General features: G+C 38.6%; 1 protein-coding gene across 4 annotated transcripts in view; it reads right to left on the bottom strand.

Moving 5' to 3' along the window:
- The window catches only part of LOC107188496, a 380,591-nt gene that overhangs the window by 122,265 nt on the left and 238,607 nt on the right, over nucleotides 1-19,719 (bottom strand). The window lies entirely within an intron of this gene.

Here is a 19,719-nt window from a genome sequence, read left to right as displayed (position 1 = left end):
TTTTTGACAACTTTTTTGTTTGAGACTGTAATGAAAATTTAATAAATATATATTTCGAAGATTTACGAGTACAAACTACGAATCAAAAAATTGTTCATAATCCGTCCGTCACATTTCTTTCAACAAATTACGCATCGAACTACGAATGTTATTATACAAGTAACAAATATTTATAAATTATATACATAATTAAGAAGTTCAATAGACTAGCAGGTTTATGTATAATATGTTTTATAAAATTATGATTTACCTTGTAAAATTATATTTTCTTTCTTCTTCTTATTTCTTGAATCACACTAGCCTTTAAAGAGGAAATGTTATACTCTAATATCTCTTCAATTTAACTTGGAATTAATATTTATCTCCATTGCGTATAACTGAAGCCAAAACTACTTCGAACAATTTCGTAATTCATTCTCTTCAAGATTCGACGTCTAAATAATTTTGTTTAAAGTGGATCACAAAGAAACAGACGGTGGTCGATGCGATCGAGTTTCCATATTCGCTCGGTAGAATGGAAAATCCGGATGATCGAGTCCGTCGTTTTACCGGTGAATGTTAGCTCTCGCAAGAAATCGCGTAGAATATATCAACCCTTTCTAGACGACGTTTCGTTTTATAAGGAAGTTGCGGGGAACTCCTGAAGCGTCCCACGGGGGATTGAATCCTCTGGAGAGTGCCACCGAAATTGAGAAGAAGGATGAAAGGTAGAGAAAGGGGTGGGAAAGCTTGGACGGAGCGGGCAAAGGGAACAGAGAAGAATGAAGTGGCGGATATGAAGCAGCGCGCGGCTCGACATAAAGTACAGTTACGAACAAGCTTGGAATACCACGCGGAGTATAATAATAACGAATAATAATAATATTTTCTCTTAGAACAAAAGCAAGAAGTAAAAAATGTATGCAAAACCAAAATACAATAGAATAAAATAGAATAAAATAAAATAAAATAAAATTGAATGAAATAGAATAAAATAGAATTTTACAGCGTGAAGTAACAGAAATATTTCAAGCATAATTTACAAATGTGTGAAATTATGTAAGAGAACTGTGTATGTATAAATAGTTTTTGTAGTCATTTTAGATATTGGGCTGAAGTTAGTTTATCAATTTCGGTTTATACTGGGTATAAATCGTAATGATTATGTATGACGACTTAAACAGCGAATGTCAGAAAATAAAGAGTGCAGAAGACTTGGGAAACTGCTGTGTATTTCGGCGAGAATTGACTTCCCTGAATGATGAGACACCGGGGAGAAGGTTCCACGGAGGGCTCCAGATAAAAAGAATTGTGAACAAAGAGACGAAACAGAAAAATAAAGATTGGCAAAAGTGCCTCTCCTAAATTTGGCATCTGCGTTTTATTGTTCCGTACCTATAGAATTCAAATACACTCTACAAGACAAAACCCCCTGGAACTTTATCCCTCCAAGAGGGGAAGGGGGGCAAATAAAGTTTGATAATACGCTCTATTCCGTGCTTCTGCAAAAGCTCCATTTTGTAATGACACTGCGTTTTCTGGGGGACTTTCTTATTTCGAACCGTGGATTGTACTGCTTGAAGGCGCTCGAAAAAAGCAGACTAAGGCAGTCAAATCGCTTAGAATTCAGGAAATAATTTTACCATAGTCTGTCGATTTAAAAGATTTAAGAAATATCTGTTATCCTTGTAAAGGTTTAATATTGTTCGTTCTTTTAATAAAAGTGATGATACCATTTAACAGACACTATTAAATGTTAATGGTACGAAATATCCTAGTCGAGTATGTACAGACCGTTTCTACTTATTCTCAGCAACACGAATACATGCGTTCTAGATGAACGTTCGATCTTAATTTTCTCGAAAAAGAAACCTTTATTTTCGACTTATTTTTTATTACAGAATCACTTCATGCCCTGTTGGCCTACCCGATCTGAGACACCCTGTATAATATATCCCACGAATCTAATAAAAACTACAACCCGATAATCCAAACTTAGAAGACTACACTGAATAATTGACAAAATCCTTCGGAATAAATCCTTCGAATCGTCGAACCGAGAATCTACATAGTTATGCTACTCATAAAACTGTAGCGAAGAAGAGACACCCTTTACAACGAGCTTTTATAAAGAAGTTGCGGTTGAGTTTCGAAAGTACTCTCAGTAGAATCGATATTCGTCTCTTGACGGAAACGCGAAAGGGAGAGTTTCGAAGAAGAGAAACGAAATGGACGAGGAGAAGGCACGAAACAGGCGGAAGAGGCAAAGATTAGAAGCACGGACGACGAACGCCTGGCAAGGAAGGGGAGAGGGCGAGCAAGAACCCCGTCGATACGCTTCTGCGACGGAGACATTTTAATTTACGTCCCCTTCGGCACGATATCGCATCGAATTCCATTTCCACGCGACGGCCAACCCCCCCTCCCCAACTGGTTGGATTCATATTGTCATATCTTCGGATAAAGGAGCCTGAGTCTGCCAAGTTTCGGATTATTCTGCTACTGATCCTTGATACTTCTCTTTACCCCGGTCTTCGTTAATTAAGAACCACTTTCGAACTGGTATCGGTTATTCTTGGAAGGCTAAGGAAAAGTGGATCTTCCGATGTAAGAAATTCTTTAGTTTGAAGATCGAAGTTTCGATGGGAGGGAGCTCCTCGATGAATTATGTTCGGAAATGTATTTAGGAAGAGAGATGCATAGGGGTGGAAACGTATCCTTATAAATCAAAATATGGTCCGAATAATAATAGTGATGGTATACTTGAGGCGAATAATTCATGTGAGAATAATATTAACTTCCTTTCTACTTTCGGATTCGAATTTTGGGGGCAATTTATACGAAATGTTGGCCTTCGTTTGGTTCAATTACTCTTCTAGGCTGCTAGTATATAGTGACGAAAAGAATTGTTCATAGACTGACCAATTTTATTAGAATTGGATTCTCTATGTGCACCTTACAAGGTATACAGTAGGAATGAACTTATATTAGGGAATGTTGTTCATATAATATTATTAATTGTGTACTTGCGGTTACGACGTTCGTAAGATAATCCAATTAAACGGTCCTCGAATTTTTAAAACAATTCTTCGACGATACACGCGAGATTTGACAAAGTCCCAAGCAAAAGAATCTTACTTTTCCTTTGGTGAAATTAGTGGAAGAAATTGTATCAGTTGTGGGATTAAAATATTCCATTAGTAGCATCCCCTTGCTTCCTCTTTTCTCAACAATTTCCATAAAATAGATAGGAACTTTATAGACACCCTGTATTTACCAATAATGTCATCTGGAAACCTTCGAATATTCCATATCCTAGGATACGGTTCCTCGAAGTCCATGCAAGGCGTCGATCCTCGAGAAGATACCGAACTATCGCGAGAGTAATGCAAATATCGGTGCATCGTGAAACAAAGACAGGCGGGCTGCGGCGCCGGATACGAAATAAGGCGATAACGTATCGATCCAGGTGGACGGGGGAGGCGAAAAGATAAATTATCTACGGTTATACATACATTAAACGGGCTCGCACTATATTTCACCGTTGTCAGTTTATCCGCGACACCTGCTACGCCGAATCCCTCTTATTTCGACGTGTATCAGGGTGCGCGCGCGCGCGGGGGTTGGATCTCCGTTTCGGAGAGATCGATAGCGCCAATAAAACGCCACTTCCGCTGCCATAAATCGGCACCAGAGATCTTTTATTGCGGCCGGATATATTTGTGCTGTAATCACTGATGGATAGACGAGAAGATCGATGGCCATCGAATCGCCCTTTTGTTTCGTCCTGTTCGATTTATTAGAATTAAAAATAACAAACAGAAGAAATTTATCGGGTTCAACGATGGTGTTTGCATTTTAGGGGGTTGGAATTTCTGAAAAAGAAACGAGGGAGGCTTTTACGTTTTTGCACTCCAGGAAGACAGTTATTATAGGGTATAAACCCAGTATGCATACATAACAATTAAGTGAAAATCAACAAGATGAAAATATTCCACTGAATAGACCGATGGAAATCTAGCGTGGTCTGCGACGAACGTTTTCGAAAGAACATAGTGGTAGCGAACGTGTTAGGCCTACTAATAAGTAGTCAACTATTTTCATGTGAAATTCTGTGCTTCTTTCGAAATAATTGAGAATCTTCTGTGATGTTAACAGTATTCATAGCTTGCTTCCATCATTTTCAGCAATTCTGACTAGGTAGAAGGTCGCGAAGCTATTTGGATTTTATACTACAGTGTCGGTATATTCAAACTCTTGTGGATTACTTATTGGTACGCCTACTATATTCTCAGTAATCCACTATTTATCGTTACCGTGGTCGTGTAGTCTTCCTCGAGGAACGATTGACTCGGCAGCGAGTTAGACGTTCGTTCGAGAAGGGCTCGCGGGGGTGGTTCAGCTTTAAGATCGAAGTCTCGGCTGGCGGAGAATGAAGAACAATGGGGGAAGGATGAACGGGTGGGGTATGAGAGCGGTTTAGGGTGAGGTGGGGTTGGATTCGAGCTTGTGTCATGGGTTCTCTCGGGCTTCTTGGAAGGAGGCCTAGCGGGAAGATAGAAGGGTGAAGGAGCTCGAAGGGTAGCTAATAGAAATGAAGAGGCTGCCTGTCGTCGAGGCATAAAGCTGTAAACCGTACAGGTGCTATCGTCGCCGATGGCTTAAGAGTATCAAACGAACTGTCGATCGATTCCCGTGGATTCACGCGACCTCGTTAGGGCGAACACCGAGGAAAACGGGGGTTTGTTGGTTCTTGTTTTAATCCGCCAATCACAGGGACTTCATCATGTCTGAACTTTTATTCGTTGTTTAAGAATAGAATATTTATTATTTCACTGAACTGATTGTACCCTGGATATACTGTTAGGAATTATATGATAATAGATGAAGTAACTGAACATTGCAATTTAATTTACTATCAGACTGAAGATTTTTTGCGTTTGGAGCTCTGAGTGAATTCTACAATGCAAGAAAGATCAAATTTGAATGATACATAGTAAACTTTACTTTTTATTTTTGCGATATTTAATTGAAGATTTTTTTAAGTTAGTTTATGAACATGTAAGTATGCGCAAATTAATGATTTGGAACTGATATATGAATAAAACAACTTAATATGGTCGAAGTATAATCATATTTGTTGAAATAGGCTCGTTCTAAATTCCCAAACATCTAAATACCTAAATATTTAAACATCATGTCTTAGATAACGAAGATCGTCATTTGGAAATTGCTTTTACTAAAAAATCAAAAACGGAATTTGTAAAAATATTTCTACAATGTTCCACATTAACTTTAACATTTTCCACTTTAGCGTAGATGGGGCTAAGAATGTTATGGTTGTTTCCTTTTCGTTTCTATACGTAAAGAAATATTATAAGCTTTAATTTTATCTACGATCATGACTTTTCCCGGTTTCTGGAGTGGCGGTGCAATAAATCAATTCAAGGGTGGCTTCGTGGCTGAAAAGACGGCGGCGAGTATAAATTCTTATTCCTTCAAAAAAGTAGCGAGTTTTGTCCTATGAATAAAATATGTCCGCGACCGTGAGACTTTTCCCCGTCACTTTTTTACGACAAAGAAACGTAATTTCTTACCCGACTTCTTCCGCCGACAATAGACGTGCTCGTCCGCGCGGAAAGGTGTACCGAGTTAAATTTAAACTAGGAATTATTTTCAATGAAGACCGTCCGGAATCGACAGAGGAGAAAGTATCGAACTGTAAATCTTCTTAAGAGGCTCCGAAACCGTCGATAAAAGGTAAAGGTTCTCGAAGGAACGCACGGTATTCGAAATAATGCCATGAATTCACAACGAATCTGCGAAAAGAGGGAACGTTGCCAGGAATAGCGAAGAAACGAGAGTGCATTCCACGATTCACAGGTATTTATTGTTTATTTGCCTGAATTCTGTTCCAAGGATTGTTATTTGATCTGTGTAACAACTACAAATTGTTCCTTTACTACAATTTACTAGGTGTACCAATAAGTAATCTACTATTTTTTATAAAGTTCTCGTAAATTCTCTGTAGGATTCTCTACAAAATTCTTAATAAAAATTCTACGTTTTGTCGGAAAGAACTCAACCATTTATGCTGCTTTCACTGTTATTTGCTTCAAACATCCTCGTCATTTTGACTGAACAATATAAAAATAACAAATAAAACAAAACTGATTTGTTTATTGGTACACCTAATATATACTGTATGTGCAAGTTTTATTTTAAGCATTTTTGTTACTGATTTGAGTTTTCAGAGTCTTGTCAGCAATTTTTTTTAATACAGCTATTAAATTCTAGATCACTTGAAATTATGCTCGAGTACAATATGTTAATTGAATTTAAATTTTATGTTTCATTTAAACAAATTCGACGTACTCAATTGTTGTATATTTTATCGACAATAAGCTATTTTTCAAAACATGTCTGTATTAATAGTGATCCTGGTATTTTTGTAGATTTCTTTTGTGATTCACAGTTACCGACAGTATACATAATGACACGTGAAATCTACATACACTATTCAAGCACAGACGTCAAAGATAAATATAACATACATTAAATTTGTTTTTTCTCATTTTTGTCGCCAAGCATGTCTTCAAAATTATCAATTGCATATTTTCAATTAATTACTCCTTTCCTATGTTTATTCAAAGCGTAATACGTATCACGAAATAAATAAAATTAAACTACAATCACCATTCAGAACCAATTGTTTTGTCTATAATATAATTATTTCCCCAAGATCCCATTTTACCATAAATTACGAAATACTTTCAACCCTTATTTCGACTGCTCAGTTTCTGTTTTCTCAATTCGGCGAGCATTTATCCCGGTAAAGCTCTAATAAAACGAAAAGCTGGCATGCACACGTTCATCCGAATGAAACACCGGGCCGCGCACCGCGATCCCCTTTTATTTGTGCATTTCGCGCAAAAATGGCCCGAGACTTAAAAGATTTACGGCTTCCTTCGGTTCCGACGTCGCCCCGTCACCCAGTCCAAAGAAGAGGGTGGAGGAAAACGCTCGGCTCACGACGTCCCCGCAATTCTTCTACCGCGTGCCCCGGCGATCCTCAAGTTATGCAGATTTCGAGGATCGCGCGGAAATTCCCGCCGAAAATTGAAATTTCATCCTCTTTTGTCTCCCATCGGGGATCACGGTACGGGGCGAAACGCTCCCCCGAGATTACGTTCGCGTGGGAAACAATCGTGCCGCGACGGGACGCGCCTTGGCTTTCATTATCGAAAAAAAGGCGCCGCTTCCCTCCCCCGGAGAGGGTGGTTGAAGTTATGAATATTTTTCTGCTTTGATCTACTCACGCTAATGCACGCCGCAGACGATAGAGGAGGATTACCGTGGGTGCTGTTACGTACCTGGATATAGAAGAAGAGTAACATTTTTAGAGAAGATTTTTGCGATTCAAATTCTACGAATTGTGTAGAATATATCGCTGCTTTGCTTTGATGATGGCGCAACTAAAAAAAATGTTTATTGCTTTGATTGCATAAGTAAACTCCTTAAGTATGGTACATTTCTATGTAATCTAAATATTTGTAAAAGCGAAATGAAATCGGTATTTAAATATTGGTCAATTAGAATTTTGTAAATACTTCCCTTGTTAGAGTTATATTTTTTTAGTTACTGACTAAGCAAAGCAGCGGTATGTAGGATGAAACGATTGAAGAATTTGTGAATATTATATGATAATTGGTGAGAGAAAGTAAAAAAGGATTTGAACGTAGCGTTGCTTAGTATAGATTTTAAGACATTCTTTTCAACCCTTTGTTATTGTGTTTGACTTGCACACAGTTTTTCTTTTTTTATTATTACAGATATACAATTTTCTTTTATAGAACTGCATGGAGAAATATAGGAGAGTAATGTATAGTTTCCCATTTCCCTGTATTTCTTGCAAACTATAGTAGATATAAAGAAATTGTGCAATGGAATAGTTACCTTGGTTTACCTTGGTTACCATAATTTTATAGAGCCTGAAATGTAATACTCTTTTCATTCTAATAACTTTTTATATCTACTATAGTTTTCAAGATATCAGGAAAGTAGAGAAACACATACTAACCTTCAAGAGGTGTTCTCATACTAGGAAACCAAAAAGTAGCAAGAAACTTCTATTGAGGTTCCCTAAAAACCTTAGAAATGTCAAAAAAGCAAATATTTCCGGTTATTAAAGTTCCCTTATCAGTCCTGATGGACTTCCCCCGAGATAACGATTTATAAAAGCACTTGACAAAACCAATAATCCCACAGATTCGAACACTGCTTGCACAAAATTCTAATTTCTCCAATTCCACCCCAAAAATTCACAAAGTACACTCTAACAACGCCCCCTGTAAAACTACATTATAAATCCACGGTCGAACATAATTTCCCAGCAATTCCTCAACCGAACGAACATTCCCAGCTGTTCTGTCCTCCAACCAGTTGCTCCCGCCGCCAAAAACATCGTCGCGTACCCTGTCGCGTCGTCGACGACAAGAAACTCCTTCGTCAATAATACACTCGGTTTAATCAAACGGGGGCATGTCGCATCGTCGAGAGTACGGCTCAATTTAGATCCAAGATTGCCCGTAGTGGGTTGCGTTTACAAGACACGAGAGGAGCGCGATCTCCTTCGTCCCCTTACGCAGGGGTGGGGGGCAAGTTCCGGGCGCGTTTAATGGAGAACCAAGATAAGTTCTCGCCGGAACGAGCCTCGCAGGCACGTGGGCCCCTCTCAACCTCACTTGGTCGACGAGGAAAGAAAAAACAACAACACTCAGACCTGGGTAGAGTTGCCACACGAAAGGGTTAACCGAGTTTGGGTACGGAGGGTGAAAACGTTGGCGGTGAACGACAGGGCTCTGACGAAGGACAGCTACTCCTTGACCCTCTTCCTCGTCGACGTGCTCTGCCTAATCGCCCTTAAAGACTTGGCGAGGAATGATGAATCGGCGGCTTAACGAGGGCCAACGTTGAACCCCACCCTCTAACATGCTTCGAATATATCGGTCATTGATTTTAGTCGCGAAGTTGCCATCGCGACCGCGGGCTAAATATTGCGTTTGGTAGTGCAACGATCGTTTATTGTTAGTAGATTGTGGCGGTACTAGGGATGTTTCCAAAGTTCTGGGCATTGCGGTCTGGATGAATAATGCAGGGGTAATTAATAATGATTTTATGTATGCACAAGTCGTCGCCCGAGTTCTTAACTGTTCTAATTCCATTTTTCAAAAATATTTAGTTAATTAATGTACGTGCATCTTATTGGTTCGAGGAATACAAATTCACCACAATACAAAGAAAATTCAACCTAGAATATTACAAATATTCTTTTAAATCCTAACTCCGAAAGCTTTTTTTTTTTAAAGGGTGTATCTCCAAATACTAAGACTAATTATAAATTTATGTTGATTATAATTTCAACATTGTTGTATAATGTTTTTTCCCAGCAACGTTCACACAGTCCAGCTTATTATTTTTTCTTGCTAAGAAACAATCTTGGCTAATTCCAACAAATAATCATTCTACAATCCTAATTCCTCGGCAATTTGCACAGAGTTGCAAAGTAGGAGAGTACATATTGATCTTTCATTTCCTGCGGTTGAGCAGGGAGGCGGAGGGCCCCTGTCTTCGAATTGCGATACTCGCCGTTCCGTATCCTCCCACGTTGCTTGCCGGAGGATGACGACGGGGTCTTCCGTGGCAATGCCGACTCTTAACCAGGGTCCCACGAGGCACCGATTACACGAATCGGTGATTCATAATCGGCGGTTCGGGCTTCCTTCCTGAATGCAATCACGACCAACCGGGGACACGTCGTCCACGAAGGAAGAAAGAAAGCCTGAGGAATCGCTGGGCGTCGTATTCTGACGATTCTTGCGCACCGTTTATATTTCATTGCCTGGGTGTATGGTAATAGTTATAATACTGGAAATACAGTATTTCGATGTAATATATCTCATAAAATATTGCTGATTAACATGTGACTTTTTCGTTCTACATTTTATATCTTCTATTTCTCCCATATAGACACGCAGGATACGGTCATATAACACGTATATAAACATGATGAAAAATTAATAAAAATAATATGATGTAAATTGTCCCAAAGAAACATCAGTACGATGTAACCAGCACACTGCATGGTTTTGGTATCTTGTACAAAAGTTCTGTTTTTATAAAGTCAAGACCCAATAGTCATTTTAACAAGTTCGCTACCAAGGGTCACTTGTGTGTGACACTCCAATTTCGGTACTACTTAAAACATTAAAAAAAATATTTTTTTAACAATGTATTTGCTCCCGATAAATAACGAAGCAGTAGTCACAGTAACGTCGTTTTCCTGCTGTTTCGATGTCGTTTAAAGAAGTTTCGTACGGTCGATCAGCATGAAATGCTCCAAATATTGTCACTAAAGTAACAAAATAGGCTTCTACTATAGTAGACAAATGCAGTTAGCGGAATAATTCCATCTACCATAGACATTAAAATACAATTAAGAACAAGTTTACTTAGACAAATAAGAAGATACAGTTGAATACAAACAACGAGTTATGTAATTGTTGTTGCTATTCGGTTGAGATTGTTTAATAAAAATACAAGTAACTTTTGATCAAGTTTTTTGATGGAAGATTCAATTGTCCCAGGAAACAGTGGCACAGAATGTCAACTGTTTTTCATACTCGTCTTTGCGGTTCATTTAGTTTCCCATTCACGTGGTCTGCGATGATCCCCGTATTTCATGCAGATGCGCCCGGTATTAACATCTGGGACGTCGAAACAATGAGACCCTCCGGGCATTCAGACAATAAGACACCTGTTTCCGGGCATTCAGACTGGTCTCTGATGCCAATTCCGACCGTACCCGGATGAAATCAATAGCAATGGACGTCATTGCCCTCGCGTTTATGGCTAATGTAAGCCGTTTATATTCTGACATTACTGAACTGGTTTCGGTAAAAATATAATAAATATAGTCTCCAATCCATAATATGTATTAGGACATTTGAAGATTAAATATGAAACCATAAATATGAAACCTCAACGAGAAAAGCTCGTAACGGCAAATATTAATCAATTAAATGATTCTGAATGGCCGTAAATATGTATAGGAATTTCGGCCATTCGCAGACTCACTGTTCGCCTAGAAGAACGGACAAGAAAGAATTCTCGCTGATGCAGTAGGAAATATGATTTCTTCGTTAGAAGAAAGGGAGCCGCCACGGCGCAGGGAACTTTGATTTCGTGACATCAGCTTCTTCGGTGCGAGTGGGAGTATTTCATTTGGTTAGATCACGGAGGGGCCGAGAACGTAACCGCATTAGTCAAGCTGTCGTGCTTCGTTCGTGATCGCTTGTCAGCCGGTCCTTTGACGGGGGTGCTGCTGGCCGAACAATAATTTCATATCTCGGAAAGTGCTGGCCAATCTAGCGCCGCATCGTTGCGCTTCGACGCCTTGCTTTCCTGATGAATATCGATGCTCTCCTTCGTTTTTTTCCTCATCCCCACCTCGCCCCGTTTTATTCATCACGTCACGTATCCTGCCAATGTTGCACGCGTGAATTATACCACGATGTTGATGCCCGCTGACGTTTCACTTCTTCCTCTTGTAACGTTGCAGATCAATGGATTTGGGGTTGAAGAAAAATTATATTTAATCCTCGTGCATTGTTTGGGTCACTTTGAAATCATTCAGTTCGTGAGACATGATTTGTACAAATCTATCTTCAGTATTACTTTTAGGTTTTCTCTTCAGTATAACGTAGTGTAATGTACAATAATGAAGTGTAGCTTAGGAAGTGTAGAAAGTTAACGAACTTCTTAAAAAAACGGTTTTAATGGTTGATCCTTGAGACAATATAATTTTGTGTCGGATTTCAATTTGAATTCGTTGCTTGCTAATATTTTAATTCATCTTTTGGTTAAATAGTAGTGTTAGTAGATTGAAATTACTTTTCTTCTGTGTACAGTTATTATGTAACATAGTACACTCTGGTATATAGTTTATGTAAAGTCACAATATTAGGTGCCAGTAGGTATATAAGAATTTAAATTGGAGAGACTTTTCTTTCGTTCAGTGGAGGTTATAGTACGTTAATAATAACATTCTCGATTCGATCAGATCAAAATAATATTCTGAACATATAAATAGTATTAATCTTTATTAAAATCTTTCTTTTACTACGCATTTTAGGTTACTAGATAAATGCCTACACACCCGCACTTCAATTATTACCTGTTACCAATTTTTATTTCAAAGTAGAATTTTTAAGAAACTTCAGTCATATTTAATAAAGTTCTCATTTCATTTTCAACATGTTGAACCACTAAATGGGAAAAAAAATCTTTCGTTTTCGCTAGATTAATTTCGTAAATTAATTTACAAGAACGTGAATCTTGCATGAACATTCCCAGTGTAATGATGATAATTGTAGTAATAGAAATAATAGAAGGTATACGAGAATTATTCCCAATTGACGAAATCTCGTAAATTGATTTTCACATGTGCAAATATTACACACGGCCAAGCAGGCCAGAGCAGGAAAGTGTGACCAGCACTTTAGAAAATTGTGATGAGTAACGAACCGCGGTGGTGGAGTGCCAAACGTCAGGATTCGTCAGTGACGAATTCACCAGGACCTTTGTGCATCCATCAGCCGAGCTGCCAGATGAACAACAAAGAGAAAAATACAGGGAGGAAAGATAATTGCGACGCGGGCCGGATGAAGCTGTGAGAATTCTGCTTGACCTCGTCTGCCTGTCACTGGGCGTGAGGAAAGGAAACAGATACCGGTCTAATGAAAAACCTGTCAAAATTTGGATTTCTCGAACGTGTTAATTGAAAAATTGACTGAACGCTTTTATTCCACTCTTTTATCTTGTGTAGCCGAAACCTTTTAAATCGTTCGATCAGTTCGATTATAATAAAACCCCACGCATTAAACCCCGCAAAACGATCACTGGCGGTGATCACGCGTTCCCGCGTGAAATATTCGTCCCTGATTGAATTCCATTGCTCCGCGCTTGTGTATCGCGCGAGTGCTCGGGATCGAACAGGAGAAAGTCAGATTTATCGTTGCCCGCCAACCGTCAATCCGCTTGCGAGCGTCGAGCACGTATAATTGGGAGGACTAGCGTCCTGGAGCCCCGTGTTTAGCTACCTTTTGTGGGATCAAGGTATTACCGTGCGCCCGCGCGCTCCCATAGGCCATTGTTATCCGGACGAACTTGGGGCTGGCTTTCCATTGTGAATCGCGCGCGGCCACCCCAAAGCGGGCGACCGAAACGCCGGAAGTTACGGGGCAGGGAGCCGGGGGTGAGGGCGGGGAACGCGTCGTTTGCTGTTAAATTTTAGCGCTCAATGAAACACGAGGTCCACCGAAAGAAATTTCATTCCCGGCGTAATTTCCTGTGAACGTTGCTTCGCCGGGGAATTCTCGCGGCGGTACTCGCGACGTTAAAGGAAACGAATTTTGCGTATAACGCTTTGTGAATTTTTTCACGATTCCTTTTCATCGTACGGCTGCTGGAATTTTTCGTGACGAAGATTGAAATTTTCGAATGTTGGTGCAGCTGCATTTACATCGTTGCGATTGGTTCTTCCTGTTTAACCCGGTGTTTTCCCGAGGGCAATGAATCAACGATTTATAGTTACTTTTATACAGGGTATCCCATTTGAATCAACCCACTTGAATATCGCCGAAAACTGTTGTCGATATTAAAAAATGTTTCAGACGGAAGTTACGCGTACAGGTCATACGAAGGCCAACTTTATTTTTTTTAATGGAATCGTATATTTTTTAATGCATTACTAGATTCTACTCGTTATTCCTTATATGTATAGAGTAGGAAGTCAGTTATGGCAAATTAGTGCATTTAGAAATATACAATTGTATTTAAAAAAATAAAGTTGACCTTCATATGAGCTCTACCCACCCACATAGAAAAGTTACAAAAGAACAAAACAGTTATTGAAACAGTTTTTAACGTCATTAATAGTTTCAGAGATATTCAAGTGGGACGATTTAAATGGGACACCCTGTATACAACACTTCTTGTTTTCGTAGTTAGGTTTAATTGAATTTTACTCAGGTACTCGTTCAATGGAACAAATATCGTGAATGAACATTTATGAAGTGAAATTTGTTCGATCGTTCGTTACAGAGTTCGAATAGATTGTGTCTAATAAAAGGTACGAGAACTGCAGTGATCGAGGATGTCGTATATCCAGGCCTTTCTTTCGATTTCATCCTTGAAAGGCGACAGATGGCCAGACAAGCGAACAGCGTCCAGGGATTCCACAGGGAATTCTTTCTGTTCGACTACAGAGGGTTCGATTTTGAAAATAATCGTAACGATTACTGGAACCACAGAGGGTATATAATTTTGCAAACATAATTGGAGTTCAAATTAAACATCGTTTAAGGGACACTGTGAATAATATTTGTTCCAATATAAGGATAAAGGTGGCTCAAAATATATAGAGTGTTTCATTTATATTGAGTACAATGTGAAATATTTCGAAGAGTATTAATATTAATACACATTATATCTGAACAGAAGATATGCAAGAACTTGTATATTAAGATTGCCAATGTCACATGTTGTCACATGTGTATTATTATTAGACTGCGAATTTTGTGCTCTCACAGTACACGTGATGGTCTAGAAACGAATATAGTTAAGAGTTTGATAAAATTTAAGAAGGTTTTTCTTGTATGTGGAACCTGATAAAATAATAAATCAAACACATTTCTGTTTTAATCCAGATTCTACAAAATTGGTCCATAAAAATCTATACTTTCATAAACATCCGCAGTCCAATTGTTATTCAATATTATCAGTATTATTATTTATACTGTATATTATTACACTTCTCTGATCAAATTAAGTGGAACACCTTGTACAACTTGTAAAAAAATATGTCATTTTCTTGAGACAGTTCAGGTGTACTGTTACTTATAGATGGCAGTAATGTCTCTAATTTTTATTTTTATTGTCTGATATTTGTTCCGAATACGATTCAAATAAAAAAAGACTACGTTTATCGTAGCTTCGCAAAAGAAACAGTGAACGGTTGAACGTGCTTCCGCTTCCTAACCGCGAAAAGAGGCCGTTTGCAGCAAAATGTAAGCAGAAACTGTGGTTTCTGGTTTCCTGGGACTACCTTTTCCTGATGGGAACATCGAGATACAATACCTGAGGCTGCTGCAAATTTAACGGAATTATAAGAGAACCGTGGAAACTTTCGAAGAGCAGGTTTCCTCGTATTGGCTTCTAATTATGTGATATACGTTAATTCTCTTGTATTTCAATCTAATAGTCATCAATTCTTTTTGGCAATTTTTATAGAAAAAAATTTGATGTATGATAGATACTTCACTAATGACAGATTTAATATTATTGCTCTTGCTTTTGTTTTTGGAAAAAAAAATAAATTGTGATTATTTTTTATCTTAATTATTAATAAAGAATGCGTTGATATTTGAATACCTTAACTGTATTCTTCAATTTTGTCGAGAAAATAAATAATAAAGACAAATGTGCGCTTTATTGGACAAAATTTCAGTTTTAATATTAATACTTCTGTACTTAAAGAAATAATTTAAAAAAAATAAAAATGGGAAACAACGTCTGGGGATATTTAAGCAAAATTCTCACTGTCAGGGATTAATCTCGTAAACAATGTACGTAAATAGTACTCGTTTCATTAGAGGTCTCACACTAAGCGATCCTCAATAATATACAAATGAAAATCTGTCAAGATCGAAAAGTTGCGAACTAACACGAGTCTCTGTAAAACATTCGATCACGATGTTTCATTTAATTCACCCTTGGGAGACGGTAGCATAGGATCCAACGCGATAACAGAATGTCCCCACGGATGCACGTCACTCGTATTTGTTCCTGTCAATCAAAGCAATCCCACTATCGAACGCGAGATGTTGCACGGAGGGGCTGAATCAACCACGCTTGTGCACTGTGCAGGGGTGCGTGTGACGTTTAGCCCAATATCCCTCCGTCTGACCTACACTGGGATTAATCTACTTCAACGGGCCGAGTCCTACTTTCTTTCCTTTCGCCCTTCTAATCTGCGAGGATTTTTAACAACAATCTATACTGAAAGGGACAATCAATTGAACGATGAAGAGAAAATACAAAATTTAACACTATATTGCGGGATATATTTACTACCTACCTACCTATTTATCGAAACTAATATACGAAGATTAATACAAAATTGTAGTACTTTTGATCTTGATTTGCATTTGTAGTGTGTTATCACTAGACTGTGGATGTTTATGCAAATATAAATTCCTGTAGGAATTATATCAATCATCAGTCGAAAAGGTACAAGCAGTTGTGTAGAACACAGTCACTCTAACTTTAAACTCTACATTTTTTCAGACCTCTGTAAAACATACCCAGACTGTCAAATTTTATGCAAACACAAGTCTCGATGAAGAGATTTATAGAATACGAAGTTAAATAGAATTAAATTTATCTTATGAAGAATATATGTACTATCAGGTTCTAACTAACACAAAATATTCACTGCAATTCATTGAACATCTTGATGCGTTGAATTTAAATCGTTCCCACAGAGACTCTAAAATCCGTTTCACCGGGGGGGGGGGGGGAAGTAAATCTACTACGATGTTCGCGGGAATAATATCTTCAACTCGTAAAGCAACGTCTTCTCTGTCTTAACAGTTGCAAACATTAGAACCGAGCGAAGGCGGGTTCGAGGAGCTCGTTAGCCGTAACCACGAGCGATTTATAATTATCGGGTGGTCCCTTTAGCGAAAGAGAAAACCGACACCGGGACCCCAGGGCGGGAATGAGAGAAAGAGAGCACGTGATTTCTCTCTTGCGTGGTAAAAGCCTGGCGGCACAGTTTCCCGTGTTTATCCTGAATCATCGACTCGCCCGATTCCTTGTGACTTCAAGTATACATATACAAAATGTCCCACCTAACGCGAGCACCCTAAATACCTCACTTACTTTTGATTGTCAGAAAAATTATTTAAACAACTGCTGAAAGGGATGTACATCAATTTCGACACATTTTTGCACTAATCCCTTTATCGTAGCTGGTTTATTATTTAAATTTACGTAGTTATATTTGTGGATTTTTTGTATTCAAGGTTAAACGAAGGTCACACTGCTATAAGTTATTGGATTGGTCATGACCTCAACCATTACGTCACGAAGTTAAAAATATGTAGTCCCATTTAAAAGAAAACAAAACACCGATGACCTAGAATATTTGAAAAATATGGCTTTGAAAAAAAATGTTTTGTTTTATTACACTATTACTCACATTTCATTGTATCTTCAAAAACAAATGATATATTTTGAATGTGCTCACGTTAGGTGGGACACCCTGTGTACACATTGAACTAATAAAATTCCTTTCTGTATTTTCTATTATTACTATGATAATAAAACTCTTTTCTATATTCTCTATTATTACTCCGATAAAATTCTTATCAATATTTTCGACTTATTTTTCCTGAAAAATCACCTTCTGGGTAGTACCACGGTTACCCGTACAATCTCTTGAACCCGCCAGACACCTTCAGAAGTCTCGCGAAACGAGTATAGGTACTCAACAAACCCCGAGACACAAAAAATTTCGTCTTTCACGCCCCCACAAATGAGATCCGTGTCAGTCAGAAACGGGGCCGCCTACCGTTCCATTATCATTAAAACGAAAGATCGCGGACGCCCACGCGATCGATCGCGTTACCCTCTCGATCCTTAATTGTCGTGGAATAATTGCGCACGGACCTTTCTAAGCACTCTCGCACGGCCTTCTCTCGGCATCGCGTGCCGCTATTTAAAGGGTGATTTTTCGCGATCGACAGGCAGGAAGAGAACGTGTGGCGAACGGAAAGACAGCGAGGAGAGAGGAACAAGGGGGTCCACGAAGTCACGGTTTGCTTGTTCGTCCCACGCGAAACGACCAATATCCGACGACGGGGATACGCGATATTGCGATCAATGCCATTGGCCTATCTGGAATACGATCCGCTATCGGCGTGGCGGGCCGATCGCGGAACGTGTGAGAATCCCGCCGCAACGCGCCTCGAGATCGATTACCGACGATACGGGCGCGGTCATGTCCGTCACTTTTCATTCGAAAAAAAAAAAATCGAGCAGAGAGGACCAATGCGACCGCGTTAACCCCTTGTCGGACCGGTGATCCTCTATGACTTCCAGACACAGTGGTCCTGTGCTTGGAGATTTAGCGGCTTGATTGATCCGGGGAATCGATTTTCAAATAGTCGACCCGGACAGACAGGTGCGTCGGGAGTCTGATATGGTGATCGAACAGGGGCAAGGGAAGGGTTTAACCCTTTATGGACAGATGTCGGTATACATATAGCCGCCCAAACTTTTCTAGCTCTGAATATAGGAAAGAAATTTATTGTACTAATAACAGAAAATATAGAAAAGAATTTTATTATTTTAATAATAGAAAATATAGAGAAGGAATTTATTGTATTAATAATAGACAATATAGAAAAAAATATTATTACATATGTTAATAGAGAATATAGAAGAAAATTTTATTATGTTAATAATAGAGAGTGTAGAAAAGTATTTTATTATTTTAATACAGCCGTCCCTGGATTTACGCGGAGCATTCGTTCTATGTTGCTCTTTGTAAAATAAGTATTTCTCTTCAGAATCTTTTGTTCGTAATAGCAGACTCCATTTACGCGATTTTGATCGGCGTATAAAAAGACCAGATTGAACAGACACTTCGTGTAAATCGAGGGCCCAGGAAAATATTATGCTAAAAAGATTTGATAAAAGCAATATGCTAAAACTGATTGGAAATTATTTGTACCTGTACCGATTCCGTGACTTTTATTATATCCTAACAGAATAATAAATTACTGTTCCAACAATCATGAGCTCCCTGGTTTTATAATTGTAGGAATGGATAAAAAAAAGTGCGAAAGAATAGGTGGCCGGGCGACGTGTCAAGAACCTCAGGTGACAAACATTCGGGAGGTCGTCGCCCGAGTCACCAATATGTGTATCGTGTGCGTGAGTGTGTGAGTGTATTGTTTGGATCGACAGCCGACGAATGGATCGCGAAAGAACAAACAGCCGATGGCCCGCTAATTGGGTCAATAACCGCGGTCTATCGTCGACTCGCGACGAGCAACTAGAGTGAAAGAATGTGTTGCGAGAATATATACACTACCGATCATAAGTTTAATCACTCAACGCAAAGGTTTAGTCACGCATACAATATTCTGGATCTTTGCCATTGTCGTGGTAATTGGCGTAATTAAGTACCCCCCCACCCCTTCCAGAATGCGGACTGCGTCCAGAAATTATTGAAATATGTAAAAAGAAAAAAAAATTCGTCAGTTAGTAAAATCTTATATTATATGTAGACTTCGGATTTTTATGCAAAATAACATTTTCATAACATAGAAATTTATCTTTCCTCTTAAGTATCTTATTGGGTTCAAACTAAAATAAAAAAATCATTGGGTCCGACGAAAGTTTTGTATTTTATTGTATTTATAGCTCTCCTATTCAGTCTGCTCTGAAGTAATTTTTCAATATTTTTAATCATTGGACAGTTGCACCTGGGTCTATTTTGACCAATGTTCTCAAGAGACACGTTCAACTCTTTGAATTGTGATGATTTATGGCCCATAGGGCTCTGTGAAATGCAATAAAAGACAAAACTTTCATCGGATCTAATTTATA

Source organism: Dufourea novaeangliae, unplaced genomic scaffold (assembly GCF_001272555.1).
Source record: "Dufourea novaeangliae isolate 0120121106 unplaced genomic scaffold, ASM127255v1 scaffold124, whole genome shotgun sequence".
NCBI lineage: Eukaryota > Metazoa > Arthropoda > Insecta > Hymenoptera > Halictidae > Dufourea > Dufourea novaeangliae.
Note: the sequence above shows the minus strand (reverse complement) of the source record. Positions and strands in the feature narration are given on the sequence as shown.